The sequence below is a fragment of the Caretta caretta genome, chromosome 3, assembly GCF_965140235.1.
Source record: "Caretta caretta isolate rCarCar2 chromosome 3, rCarCar1.hap1, whole genome shotgun sequence".
NCBI classification, from domain to species: Eukaryota; Metazoa; Chordata; order Testudines; family Cheloniidae; genus Caretta; species Caretta caretta.
This window is the reverse complement of record NC_134208.1, coordinates 189,799,484-189,813,357: the sequence shown is the minus strand read 5'-3', so window position 1 is coordinate 189,813,357 and position 13,874 is coordinate 189,799,484. Positions and strand designations below refer to the sequence as shown.

Here is a 13,874-nt window from a genome sequence, read left to right as displayed (position 1 = left end):
CCAAACCTAGTCCTGTGGGAAGAGGGTGAAAGGGTCTGGTTCCTGAAGAGACAGTAATCTGTACATTGAGTGCACTGAGAGTGATGGAGATTGGGTGCTGTGTGTGGGGAGGGCAGCGAAGGAGACTGGGCTTGTGTGGCAGGCAGACTCGGTAAGGGTGAAGTTGTGTGTGTGTGTGTGTGTGTGTGTGTGTGTGTGTGTGCGCAAAATACTAAAAGCCTAGGTGAGCTGCAGCATTTTTACATAGATCTGAGTTTTAATTTCACACTAATCCTTTATGTCTGGTTATACAGGGGAAGGGAAAAATAAATGATGACAGAAGTGGAAGGCCCCTGATGTGCTGGGCTGCAGGGGACCCCAGATGTGCTTGAACCAGCCCTGAGAACATAAAATGCAGAATTAGATAAAACTGGATGACATTAAAAAATGTAGCTTGTGCTGCAGCCCCTGTATACATTTGCAGACGATAGATCAAACAGTAAGCGATATCTTTAAAAGAAAAAAGAAGACAGATTTAAGAAACTAAAGCCTTGTAATAAATAATACATTATTAGTTAAAGAGATGAACTGACAAAGAAGCACTGCTCTAATCTCTTCCCTGCAACAACCAGAACAGCTGATCACGAGCACACCAGTTTTCCTTTGGCATGGGCAAGGCTTGGTGCTACCCTACAGTTTCACTTAGAATACTACATGCAACTAATCTACCAACGTGATTAAGTAACATGTCAGTGACACTGTCATTTATCTGCTGTAATTTTATCTTGCAAAAATATAATTTCCCAGTGTCTTTTAAAGAATACTGTTGAATGTTTTGGGCCAGGTTCAAATTAGGGAGGAGGGAACGGACCATTTAATTGAAATGAACCAAAATCTTGTTTTGGGTTTGGGAATAAGGCCCCCGCCACAGAAACCTACAATGTATGGCATTAAGCACCTAAGCCCAGCAGTGTGACAGTCTCTTTGATAGGCTCTGACACCAATCTGAATGTAAATTTTGCATGTGGCCTGCACTCTGGGGCTTGCTGAAGCAGTAGAGTACCTCATGGGCTAGTTCACTCCAGATTTCCATTTATTCATTTAGAAACTGAAATGACATCTATCCATCCAAACAAAGATTTTAAACACCATCCGCTACAAGGAAGAACCACCCATTAACATGGCAGAGGCTCCATTCACTTCGCTTAACTAACAACTGTCTCAAAACAGCAAAACATGCACCCCTACACTCATACCCTCAGCCCTCCCCAAAAGCACTACAAAATAGATTATATTTAAAGCACTCTGCTAAGCCCAAGAAATCCAGGCTCTTTCAGAGCCAGAGTGGAGCAAGTTCCCTAATCAAGGAGTCCTAACCTTTCTGCCAGATCTCTATTTTCTACAGCAAGGGAGCTCCAGCTCAAACACCTCCACTGAGGTCAATAGCAATCTTCCATTGACTTCAGTGTGGCCAGGATTTCACCTGGGGAGAGGCAGGTCCAAGCCACTTAGGGTGTTATAGACCAAAACACAGCATCTTAAACTGCACACAGAATCCATCAGGCAGGCAGTGCATGCTGTGGAACACTGGTGTTATGATGAGATATACCACTTCAGAGGAATAACTGCTTGAGAAGGTAATACTTCTGGCATAACAGCCATTCGGGCCACGCACTGATTTTGCAATGTAGATCCAGGCAGCAACAGAGAACAAAGGAATGCACAGGTTTCACAAAACTGTTATTTTTAATGTGAACAACAGGTTGGTGTTCTGCTATCATAGACCCAGGCTGAATTAAAAAAAAATTATCCTGCTTTAATAGCATAGAGACTAGACAGATTTTATTTTTTACCCCCAGTAATTATTTTTAGCATGGCTTTGTGTAAGTCCACACTTCCCTGAAATCTATTTGATCACACTAAAACATCTCTGTATCTTGACAAGACTAGAGGTAAACGTTGACAATTTAACTCATCTACATTACAATTTAGGTTAGAAGCAGTTTCAGAGCTGACATCACATCTAACAGGCTTTCTAATTTATTTTCTAAGTTATTCTGCATGTTACCTAGCTGAGATACCAAAAAAAGCATTTTTAACTCATAAAACAATGACAGATGCAAATTTATAATAGGAAAACAATAGATTGTTTCATTGGCAGTGAAACAACAACAGATTCAAAATTGACCTTTTTTTAATCTATTAAACTTTTTATTTTGACACTAGTTATTTTAGTTTTGGAAAATGTATGATGTAATGATGATCAGAAACAACTATGCCCTCTGGTTTTTTTTCCTATATTGAGTTGGTTTGGGTCATCAGCTCAGGAGACCAGAATGATATGGCAAAGAATCATAATCCAAGCCAAACACACACAGGTATGAGAACTTCTACCAAACTTTGGGAATAGTATTAAGAGATCACGGCCTTGTCTAGACTACCGGGGTAAAGTTGAGCTATGTTACACTACTCCAGCTACATGAATTACCCTAGTATCCTCACTGTGCTGCGTCAACGGGACACGCTTTCTGCTCGACTTACCTTACTGTTCCCGAGGAGCTGGAGTACCAGAGTCAACCAGAGAGTGCTCTGCCATCGATTTAGTGGGTTTTCATTAGACCCGCGAAATCGTCACCCGCTGCATCGATTGTAGAAGTGTCGATCTCCCGGTAGTAAAGACAAGCCCTAAGAAAATGTTCTGCTAGGAGAAAAAATAGGGTCAGTGAAGAATTGAGGAAATTGCCTTTGAAACTATTTCATCTTGAAAATATGACTTTCCTTCTTGCCTTCAGTGGGGCTCCGCATGGGCACAGGGGTCCACTCATATAGAGCAATTTACAAGATTGGGAGGTTGGTGATGTACTTTGTCCTTTGCATCTGGCTCTTTCTTCCTCCATGCCATCCCTCATTTGCTGCTGCCAGGCCCTCTCTCAACTTCTAAATAATCTCAGTCTCAACTGCAGTGTCACCATCTTTTCAGAAGTGGTGTATAGGGGCTCTACATAGCCTATAAATTCCCCACAAATACCCACCACAGCAAATGTGTTTAATGTTGGGCGCTCTTCTCTGGTACCTCTGATGGATGTATCTCCCTTCTTTCTTTCTTGCTACCCATCTCAAGCTTCCCCCTTCCACTCTCTCACTGTAGGCTCATCCCTTTTCATCCATCCCCTTTAAGGCTCCCCTTTCCCTCCTTCCTCTGCTTCACCCTCTTTATAGTTACCACTTCCTTTCCAACCCAGCTGGCTCCTCTTCTCTCCATCATCCTGGGGGGGCAGCAAAAGAGAGAAGCACCAACTGTGAGAGAGTTGACTGGACTACAGCTGGCTACCTCCCTATCTCTGGAAAGTTGGGAAGTGAAGGAGTGAAGAACAGCCGGAGAAGCACAGAGGCAAATGCTGGAAACTACAGAAGGAATAACTGCTGCTACTGGCCAAAGGCAAGAACTGCAGTAAAAAAGACCCACTTTCCCCCAGCCCAGCTATTTGAGACATAATTACTATAATTTTGTCCCTCCTGAACCCTTTCACTAGGCAGACTCATTCACAAAGGCAGCTGCCTAATACCCAGAAGTCTGATAATTTTGCACTTTTTCTAGCTTGGGTTTTATTAGTTTAAAATTTGGAAATTCTAGAACAGATGTAATGAGTAAAAAAACTCAGATTTCTATTTATCTTAAAAAAAATAAAAGGCAGAGAAAAACTAAAAAAAACAAAATGCCCACAGCCATAAAATGAAGACAAAGGTTTTCCCTGTACCTCCCTCTTAGGATTTTCATGTTTTCTAAATTGTTCTGTATTTCTGCAGCTTCTTCTGATATATCTGAATTTTCTAAATGGGAAGTACTGCCAAGGTTCTTAGTCCCAGGCAGATGAAATGCCATTTTTACTGTGTTGTAATATGGCTTCCTTAAAAAGAAGTTAAAAGGATTAATAATAAAAAAAAAACAACAACAACAAATATTCACCAACCCATATGGTCAATAATTGCTGTTTAATAGTCCTCCTATTACAAACCTAAAAAGCAGCAGCCAGAATTACCAGTAGAGTATTAATAAACAGGAATGAGTTAATAGTGCATAAAGACCTTCTCATGGAACAGTGGGGGAGTTGAATATTCTTTTCTTAAGTCAGCTGTAAGTAATTACTACATGGTGTGCTTCTGACTATTACCATAACAGAGCAATTGGACGTGAAGAATGGATAATAGTATGGACATGGAGGTATTTTTAGAACATCAGCAGTGAGGCAGGTAAATGCCCTGCTTGAGCACAAACCTTTAAATAAGTTTAGAAGACATTTTTTTTTTCCCTAGCCTTGGTAGAATTTTGAAGAGATCAATCTAATAAATTATTTAAAATAACTTCGTAAAGAAACGCCTGTGATATGTAAATAAGAAAAATGACAAAAAAAAAAAAACATCTAGCCCACGCTACTGTATCTACATAATCACAGGTTCCTTCCTGTTTCTTTCAGAGTAGTGTCTTCATCTGTATGAAGCAGAGTATGGCTTCACTAGCTTCTATTGGCTGCCCAGGTAAAAGCTAAAATATTCAAATAAGAACTGCAACTGTGATTGCAGGAGTTGTGGTTTTTCTAAAATTGAGTTAGTCATCCTCAGTGATTTAATGATGCATATCATTTATTTTAAAATATTATTATAGGAGCATTCACTGAGATGCAGCTTCTTGTTCGCAGGACTGTCCATTATGCTATGCAGCAGGGCTTTTCATGTACGACTACAGGCTGAGATATTGTCTATCGACACAACATATGCTCTCAGATAAAAACAGCTTGAGACTTTTGATTCAGAGAGTAGTAATTTTGTAAATGCACAAAAATATAATTTAAGGAATATTTTGAATTTTTCAGGCTATAGGTCCTTCTACTATTGTTGCTACACAGGGCAGATGTTGATTTTTCAATTTGCAGGTTTGTTAAGCATCATGGAATGTTTTGGTTCTCAATCAAGAATATTCTTCCCAAGTGGTTCCAAAATCCTATGCTTGAAAATAAATGCATGTCCTTTTTGTTTCGTAGCAGCATGTGTTCTGCGTTCAATAGAAGGATAAGACAGATAATTTGATGCCATTTATTGGACCAACATATAAGTTTTAAGCCACAGAATCTAGGGATGTAATGTAATGGCGGGTTCTCTTTGTCTTACAAAAGCAGTTTATATAAGATGAGCTGTGATGACCTGCTTACTGTGCTCCACATAGAAACAATACATTTTCTGAATATTATTAAATACCAGAGACTATGATGTCATCTGTGCTGTGTCTGTCTATTCTGAGGCTTTTAGCTACTAGTGACATTATAAAAGTGCTACCCTTGTATTTATGGGATAATATTCAAGTGGAGGAATATACCATATACCAGGTTAGAAAGACACACACATACATACACACACACGGTGAAATTCTAGCCCTACTGAAATCAGAGAGTTTTGCCATTGACTTCAATGGATGCAGAATTTCTCCCAAAGCAAAAGGTGTTTGTTACACATATATTTTAAAGCCACTGGTATTAGCCCTGTATTTTCACATGACAAACAAATACTCTACATACCACAGTAACAAGGTAGGGCCAAGTTCATCCCTAGTATAAATTCACAGACTTTCAGGGCATTTGTATCAAGGATCATAATGGCACATAATGTTTTCTTGGACCATATGATTTGAAAAGTGTTGTCTTCTTAGACTAACCACTGATGTCATGATATGGAGCTGATGAAAATAGCTATGAAGGGTGGGTTGAACAAGTAACTGTCCTTGGGCGAGGCAGGTGGAAAGGGAATGAAGTGACTGAGAACAATAATAGTACTTGACACTTCTATAACAAAGGATCTCAAAGCACTTTACAAACTTTATTGAGTTCAGCCTTACAACAGCCACCCACCAGGATACTAGGTATTATCTCCAGTTTAAAAACTGACCTATTACCACGCAGAAAGGCTGAGTAGAGCTGAGTAGATCTTCTGAGTGCTAGGTCTGTGCCTTAAACCAAGGACATCCTGTACTTTTAAGATTATCCTTTCCTCCATATAAATTGTGTAATATTAAAGACTCAAAAAGCAAGAAATGAGAAAAGCTATAGGGTTTATAGAGTGGTGTTAACTGAGGGCATGATTTAATCCCTTCTCCCCCCCCCAACCCCCAAATAAAACCTAAATAATAAAAGGTGCCAAACAACCTTAACAAATATTAACAAGAGTTAAGAACCTTAACAAGAGTTAAGGAACAAACACTGCACATCAACAAAGTCTTTGGTATAAAGAACCCCACATCAATCATTTGGTTTTTAGCCTTTTTCTCCACTTGTCCCCATCCCTTCTTCTGTATGTTGTCTGGTTAGTCTCTGATCCTCCTGTAAGATGTATGTAGACAACCCCCTGTGCCTTCATAGAGACCCGCTGAAGCCAGTGCAACTCAGCACAGGTGCAGGGGTCTGCTCATGTGCATCAAATGGCAGGACCAGGGGCTTTGAATTTAAATGTCTTGGAGCAAAAAACTGTCTTCTTGTATGTCCTGAAAGGGTCTAAAATACTATGTATGAAATTATTACATAAAAATAATAATACTCTAGACTATGCCCTTGGATAGGAAAAGCTCATGGGAGGGGCTGAGGACACTTCCAAAATAAATAGACAGGACAGACAAAGGGAAACAAGCATAGAGATGTGAAGTGACTTGTCCAAAGTCACCCAGCAGTGGTAGAGTCAGAAAGAGAACCCAGGTCTTCTGGCTCTCCATCCAGTGTTCTATCTATTAGTCCAGGATGCTTCCCTAAGCTATGGTGGAAACGTATGCCAAAGTGACAAAGAAATTGGTTATGAGCAGAATAAAGCCTATTCTCCAGTACAGAAAGACGTCCTACCATCAGTGGTACCATTAGCCCGCCCACCACCACCAAAAAAAAAAAAAGGTTTTGCACTTGCTCAAAGTTTTAAGCAGTGGTCTCATACTAAATCAATACTCTGTCAGAGTCTGGAGCATTACTCCAGCTGTGTGTTTTCAATACTACTGAAATTGGACCTGGCCACACATCTATCCATATAGAATGGTGGCTTGGCCAAATTTCATGGAGCAGTGTTGTGACCTGGAGCATGGGGTTGCAACACCACTCAAATCTGGCCCAGCTACCCCTCTGTCCAGACAATATATTACAGAGCACAGGAGAGTCCATTGTGAACTTGACTCCAGGCAGCACCAGCTCACGCACTGTGTGGTAAGCAAGAGGGGAGACTCCTCAGCCGAGGGAGACCCGTGGTCCCTATGGGAGTGGGAGGAGGCTGAGTGGAGACTGGAACGGGGTTGCTGCTGGGGGGCTGGGCAGTCAGAATTTGCCTCCTTGCCCCAAGAAATATCTGAATTGGTGCCGCTGCTTACCATTGCTGTGCTAGGAAAGTCTCTACCAGAAAGCAGAAGAATACAGGTGAAAAGCTGATGTAAGGAACTGCCAGTCAAAGAGGAGAGAAAGAAAAGGCCAAGACAGCAGGCACTAAAGTTGCAGAATGTCTGTTTTGAGGGAGCTGTTGCAGTCAAACTTTAAAATAACATTATTGTCTAAGCTTCATCACACCTTCCCTTTCCTTAGTTCTGTTCTTTATAGGACCCTCTGGAAAGGGAGAAAAGGGGTGAAGTCAGCCAAAAAGAAAGAAAGAAAGAAAGAAAGAAAGAAAGAAAGAAAGAAAGAAAAAGTTGTTTTCACTTAATTATGAAATGGAAAGTGTTTAAAAGTAGAGTAAATTGAAAGAGCCTAAATTAGCACTGTGGAAAAGCTTTTGTAGTCCTGATAGTGAGTTATTCAGACTGTCTCTCTGTCTTCCAGTTATCCCTGTTCTTCACTAAAAGGGGTACCAAAATAAATACAAATGTATCAAGCATTTGTTTTAATGATTTTAACAAGATAAATGAATATTTTAATATAATACTACAGGACATCTTGATTTATTTTATCGGAGTTGTTGTAACATGTTGTACTAGTTTTGTATTAGTCAGCCTAAGAGAAAAATGGAGCCATTAAAGCAATGGATTGATCTGGAAGCAGTGGGTTAATGAGGCAATCCTGATATAATAACATCATACATTTATATAGCACTATACATCGAAAAGGATCCCAAAGCACTTTATAGATTTAACCTACATACAAACCCTACATGGGAATCATACCATTCCATCACTGCAATGGAGCCACTGCTAAGATAAATTGCAACCACTGTTAGCCAACACAGAGCACCACTACACAACAATTTAGGACAGGAAGTGCTGCATATTGCATCCACTTGAAACTGCAAAGCGAGTTTGGGTGGGCAGGATTCAGATAGTCTCGCCATGATATAAAAACCTAGATTGACTAGATACAACTGATTTGGACCAGAGCTATGCAAATAAATGATTTTTCAGTTTGCTGGTCAAACTGAAAAAATAGGGAAAAATTGCTTGAAACATTTGGAAAAAATGACATCTTTTTTGTTAATTTTTCAGCGAACCAAAAAGTAAAAAAAAAAATGTTTGGGGTTGAACTAAAAGTTTCATTTGACCCGAAACAAAATATTTTGTTTTGTTTATGAGTTTAACATTTTAATAAAAATAAAATTGAGGTAGAATTCAAAATGAAATTCATTGTGAATCATAAAATCAAAATATTTTGTTTAAAAAGGTAGAAGTGAAATAGTTTGATTTAGTTGCATTTTGCTTTGTTTTATGACCAAAAAAAATGTGGTCAAATATAACAAGAATTTGTGAAATATTTCAATTAATCTAAATCTGCATTTCTGGATGAAAAAAATTGCACCATTCGGGGCCCCTATGAAGTATTGACTCAAAGAGAAGGGTGTCATATATTGAATTACCATTAACACTTTTTAGGTTATTCAGGTGTCCCTTGGATATTTCCTGAGAAAGTCCAGAGAATGTCCAAAGTAGGAGACCCTATTTGAGTCTCAGTTCTGAGTTTCCCCATCTTAACTGGTTTAACTAAGGACTTTTGTATTTTTAGAGAATATTGGATTTTTTTTCAAAAAGAAAAGGAGTACTTGTGGCACCTTAGAGACTAACCAATTTATTTGAGCATGAGCTTTCGTGAGCTACAGCTCACTTCATCAGATGTTTACCGTGGAAACTGCAGCAGACTTTATATACACACAGAGAATATGAAACAATACCTCCTCCCACCCCATTGTCCTGCTGGTAATAGCTTATCTAAAGTGATCAACAGGTGGGCCATTTCCAGCACAAATCCAGGTTTTCTCACCCTCCACCCCCCACACAAATTCACTCTCCTGCTGGTGCTAGCCCATCCAAAGTGACAACTCTTTACATAATCAAGTAGGGCTATTTCCTGCATAGATCAAGGTTTTCTCAATAAATTGGTTAGTCTCTAAGGTGCCACAAGTACTCCTTTTCTTTTTGCGAATACAGACTAACACGGCTGTTCCTCTGAAACCTGGATTTTTTTTGTGATTTTTTTGTTTTCCTACATTAGCCTGTTACAGTAGATGCTTGTTTGCAACAACACCTTGTAAGAGCAGCCACCATTATGAGCAACATTTCCCCTGGGAACACTTTCTGTACTGTGAATTGTCGACACTCCCCATAACAGCAACAACTACTTAGGAGCAACATAGCAATAGGGCACTGATATGTTCCTACTAATGAGTGTCTATTGTAGTAGCATACCCTGTAAAGGCCGTAGCTTTTGGGTGTCCTTCATGGGCTGCTCCAGATGTATAGCTCTAGAGTAGTCTAGCCTGGAGGAGAGAAAGGCAAAGTAAGGCATTCATTTTACAGAAAGGGCATCATCATCTTACTAGACATAGCTTGCAGTCACCTTTATATGATGCTGTCTACTCCAGGTTCTACAGACATACTAGTAGAACCTCAGGGTCCATGTGGTGTCAAAGGACATTAGTTGCTCTAACATTATTAGCAGATATTAAATGAAATAAATAAGATTTCTGACATTTGACAATTGTGGATCATCCGCCAGGTGAGAAGCCTGACTAGAAGGGAACTAAAATACTGAAAAAAATCGGGAACTGCTGGAGTTAGCATGACACATGTTTCTGAACACCCTCTCCAAAGTAAAGGAGATTTGAGATGAGGTATTAATTGCTTAGATTATTGTCATCCAATGATACCTTATTGAGCAAGGGCTGGAACACCACAGAAGAAACGTGTTAAAAGGTTACCTATAGCCTACACTCTTCAGAGAGACATTAACCATTTCTGTTAGCAGTTAAACAAGGTGCTCCCCACTATCGTTCATCAGCCATGAGAGGCAGGGCTACACTGACTCATCATAGAAATAGAGGTTTGGGGGAAAGTCTGTTCTGAGACTGGTCCAAGCTTGGCCAAGGGATGGTACTCTATTATCTGACTCATATTTAACAGAACAGGCAATGTTCTCCTCTTTGTGAAGTAGGACATAAGTGCCTCACAGCAGATCTTAGGCAAAGACAACCTGTGTTGGTTAAAAACGCTTCACTATCGGGAACAGTTCTGTTGGCCACAACTTTATAAAGGTTATGGGAAAGGAGAAGAAACATTTCTTAGCCTCCATCACCACCTTGGCATAGTTGTATGAGCTTCTTGTGACACAGTTCCAGCAACACTCCATGAGCCTATCCTCCTACTTTAGATGGTGTTTTTTTCTCATACATTGATAGCCATAGAGGAAATAACTTCTTTCAGTTACAGCATCACATAATTGAATAATAATCACTACGTTTAAAATTATTTCTATGGCTAAGTGCAGTGGAGGCCTGCAGCCAAAAATCTGTAGCCAATGTAAGTCCAACTACTTCCCCCTTGGATTCTGGTCAGTTTTCTAGGTTCATTGTTCTGCAATGGGTTTGTTCTATAACTTATCATGCTCCACTATTGCCATCCATCCTATACATTGGACCTTTACTCAATCAACCCTGTCACACTTAAACTGCTTTATGGCAAAATGTCTGGCTCAGAGCCCAAGCTTCTGATCCCATCTGATCCCACTCATTGCCCTCGACTGAGCTGGAGAGATTCTGTATTAATTTATGAGAATACAGAAGCTAGACCTCTGTTTTACTTGCTGCACAGACTTGACCTGCTGGATATACTCCTAATTCTGCCCATTATTTTTCTTTTCTTGGCGTTTCTTCAACAGTCTGAGCCACTCCCTAGCTTTTCCCTCCTGTTCTGCTATTGATCTCACACTCTCAATACATATCCAAGCTCCCCTAACTTACACTCTTCTCACATTGAATTCATCTTTCACAATTAGTTATTCCCTTAAGATCACTTAACGTTAGCCAGCATTTTTCTGCATTCCCTCAACTCGGCCATTCACTTATATGTATTACCCTTTGCCAAGTTGATCACGTTTCCATGTGCTGCAGTGTGCCATGTAGCTTTCATCTTCTGTTAACTCTTCACAAGGCCGCATTTCTTATGATGTCCATGAACAATGAATACCCTAAGCAATATCTTATCTTTAAGTTCCTTTACTATAGCCCAAGGACCCCATAGAATATAGCTTTACAATGTTACTGCACACGTGTTAGCAATGTGGCAAGGTGACCAGAGATAGCACAACAGTGAGCCAAACAGCAGGAGAGAAAAGCTGACATCACGATTGAAGAGGAGATGACTGGGAGAACAGACATGATCTCTAGAAAAGGAGATGAGGTGCTGAAGAATGGTCTACTGGTTAGGGGGCTAGCCTTCAACTCAGAAGACCACTGTCCAAGCCCCAGTGTTCCCAGAGGCCCCTTATCTGACCTAAGGCAAATCACTTAACCTTTCTGTGCCTTGTTCCCTAGTTGTAAAATGGATGTAATAGCTCACTATCTTACGGGGATGTTGTGGGGCTAAATACATTAAAGATTTTTGAGACACTTAGATATTACAGTAATGGGGAATGTCTAAGAACCTATTACAGATGGGCAAAAAACTATAAGTATCTATTGGGAGATGACAGCTAGCAAATGCTGAGAATAGCTTGAAGCACTAGTACAGAAGACATATCTAATTCCCATGCCGAAAGTTAGGCTCTAAGTAAGGGATTCTCTGTTGACTTTTTTCTCCTTGTTTTGTTATGCTTGATTTTGTCACTCTTGGAGAATTGTTAGTGTGGGACAGTTAAAGGTTGCAAGCCAAAAAAACAGGACATTTCCACCCATGGAGATTTGGGTGTTTCATTGTGGTAGTTTTCAGAGGAACAGCCGTGTTAGTCTGTATTTGCAAAAAGAAAAGGAGTACTTGTGGCACCTTAGAGACTAACCAATTTATTTGAGCATGAGCTTTCGTGAGCTACAGCTCACTTCATCAGATGTATACCGTGGAAACTGCAGCAGACTTTATATACACACAGAGAATATGAAACAATACCTCCTCCCACCCCACTGTCCTGCTGGTAATAGCTTATCTAAAGTGATCAACAGGTGGGCCATTTCCAGCACAAATCCAGGTTTTCTCACCCTCCACCCCCCCACACAAATTCACTCTCCTGCTGGTGCTAGCCCATCCAAAGTGACAACTCTTTACATAATCAAGTCGGGCTATTTCCTGCATAGATCCAGGTTTTCTCACATCCCCCCCACCCCCATACACACACAAACTCACTCTCCTGCTGGTAATAGCTCATCTAAACTGACCACTCTCCAAGTTTAAATCCAAGTTAAACCAGAACATCTGGGGGGGCGGTAGGAAAAAACAAGAGGAAACAGGCTACCTTGTGGTAGTTGTTGCCTGAAAGGACTGAGTAGTGAGTAGTATTATTACATATATTTTGTTTTATCACACAGCAAGCCTGAGATAATAAAGAAGTTTTTGATCCTGAAAGTTAGTAGGATTTGTTGGTGTTCAGCACTTCAAAGCAATCCTTAAAAGAAAAACTGGATACGAGAAACATCCATTTGGTCTGTCCAGCAGCCTCTTCTCAGGTCTTGTCGGCCCCAGAGAGGTGTACATTTTAGTCCATGCTAGCATGTATTGTTTGAAATGGGACTACATTCAACATGCACTAGGAAACTTGTTACGAGAAACGGGCAAGTTACATGACATGCTGGTGCGCACTAAAATTTACACTTCCTTGATGCAGACTAAAGCACTGTGTAGGCAAGCCACGAATGGACACATTGTGACTATCTCCAGCACTTTAAAAAATGTAATCAGAAAAGAAGTTGGACATTTTAATAAAATAAACCCAAAAAGGGCAATGCCTATTTTCATTTATTGCAACCAGCAAAAAAATGGAATCTTGAGCTATAGAAATAAACATACCTAATAATGACAGACAGAGCTACATGGAAATTGGAATTTTCGTTTCTTAGGAAATTCTCCAATTTCAAAATTTGTCTTCCTTTGAAATTTCCCACAAAGTGAAATTAAAAAAAATCATTGTTGTGAATTAAAATATTTTGTTTAGATAAAATTAAAATATTTCATTTAAATTTTGACTTTTTAATATTTTTAGTAATATACAATAAATTTTGAAATGAAAAGTAATTAAAAAAAACAGAAAAGTTCCAGTCCAGTAATGTTGAAATCAAACATCTTGACATAATTAAAATGCCTTGTGTCATAAGCAAAATTTCATCAAATTCATCACATTCCCGTGAAAAGTTTTGGTTTTGACAAAAGCCATTTTCTTAATGAAAAACATTCAGTCCGCAAATATTCTCTCAGCTCTACTGATAAATGCTTATTCTTCTTTCAAAGAAGGCCAGGAACACGTGTGTAAACATTTTTGAGTGTTCCAGTTCTGACCTGGAAAAACTATAGAATGTATTGTTCCCTTGAAGTATGAATATAACATTGCTACTAATAGTGAGAGCTATGTGAATGCATCAAGAGGAATGTATACTAAATTTTTAAGGCAGAATTTATTTGTATAAGTAAATTTGTATTT

General features: G+C 39.5%; 1 protein-coding gene across 46 annotated transcripts in view; it reads right to left on the bottom strand.

Annotated features, from left to right (window-relative positions):
* LOC125633483 (uncharacterized) overlaps positions 1-13,874 on the bottom strand; it is a 786,124-nt gene that overhangs the window by 219,354 nt on the left and 552,896 nt on the right. For 40 of the 46 annotated variants that reach the window (XR_012667838.1, XR_012667837.1, XR_012667812.1 and 37 more), the window contains 2 exons: positions 9,662-9,732; positions 2,521-2,677 (listed from right to left, as the gene is read on the bottom strand). The gene's annotated coding sequence lies outside the window, so the exon portion shown is untranslated. Of the gene's footprint in view, positions 1-2,520; positions 2,681-9,661; positions 9,733-13,874 lie in introns of all 46 variants that reach the window. The other 6 variants (XR_012667817.1, XR_012667808.1, XR_012667818.1 and 3 more) reach the window with 4 other exon arrangements.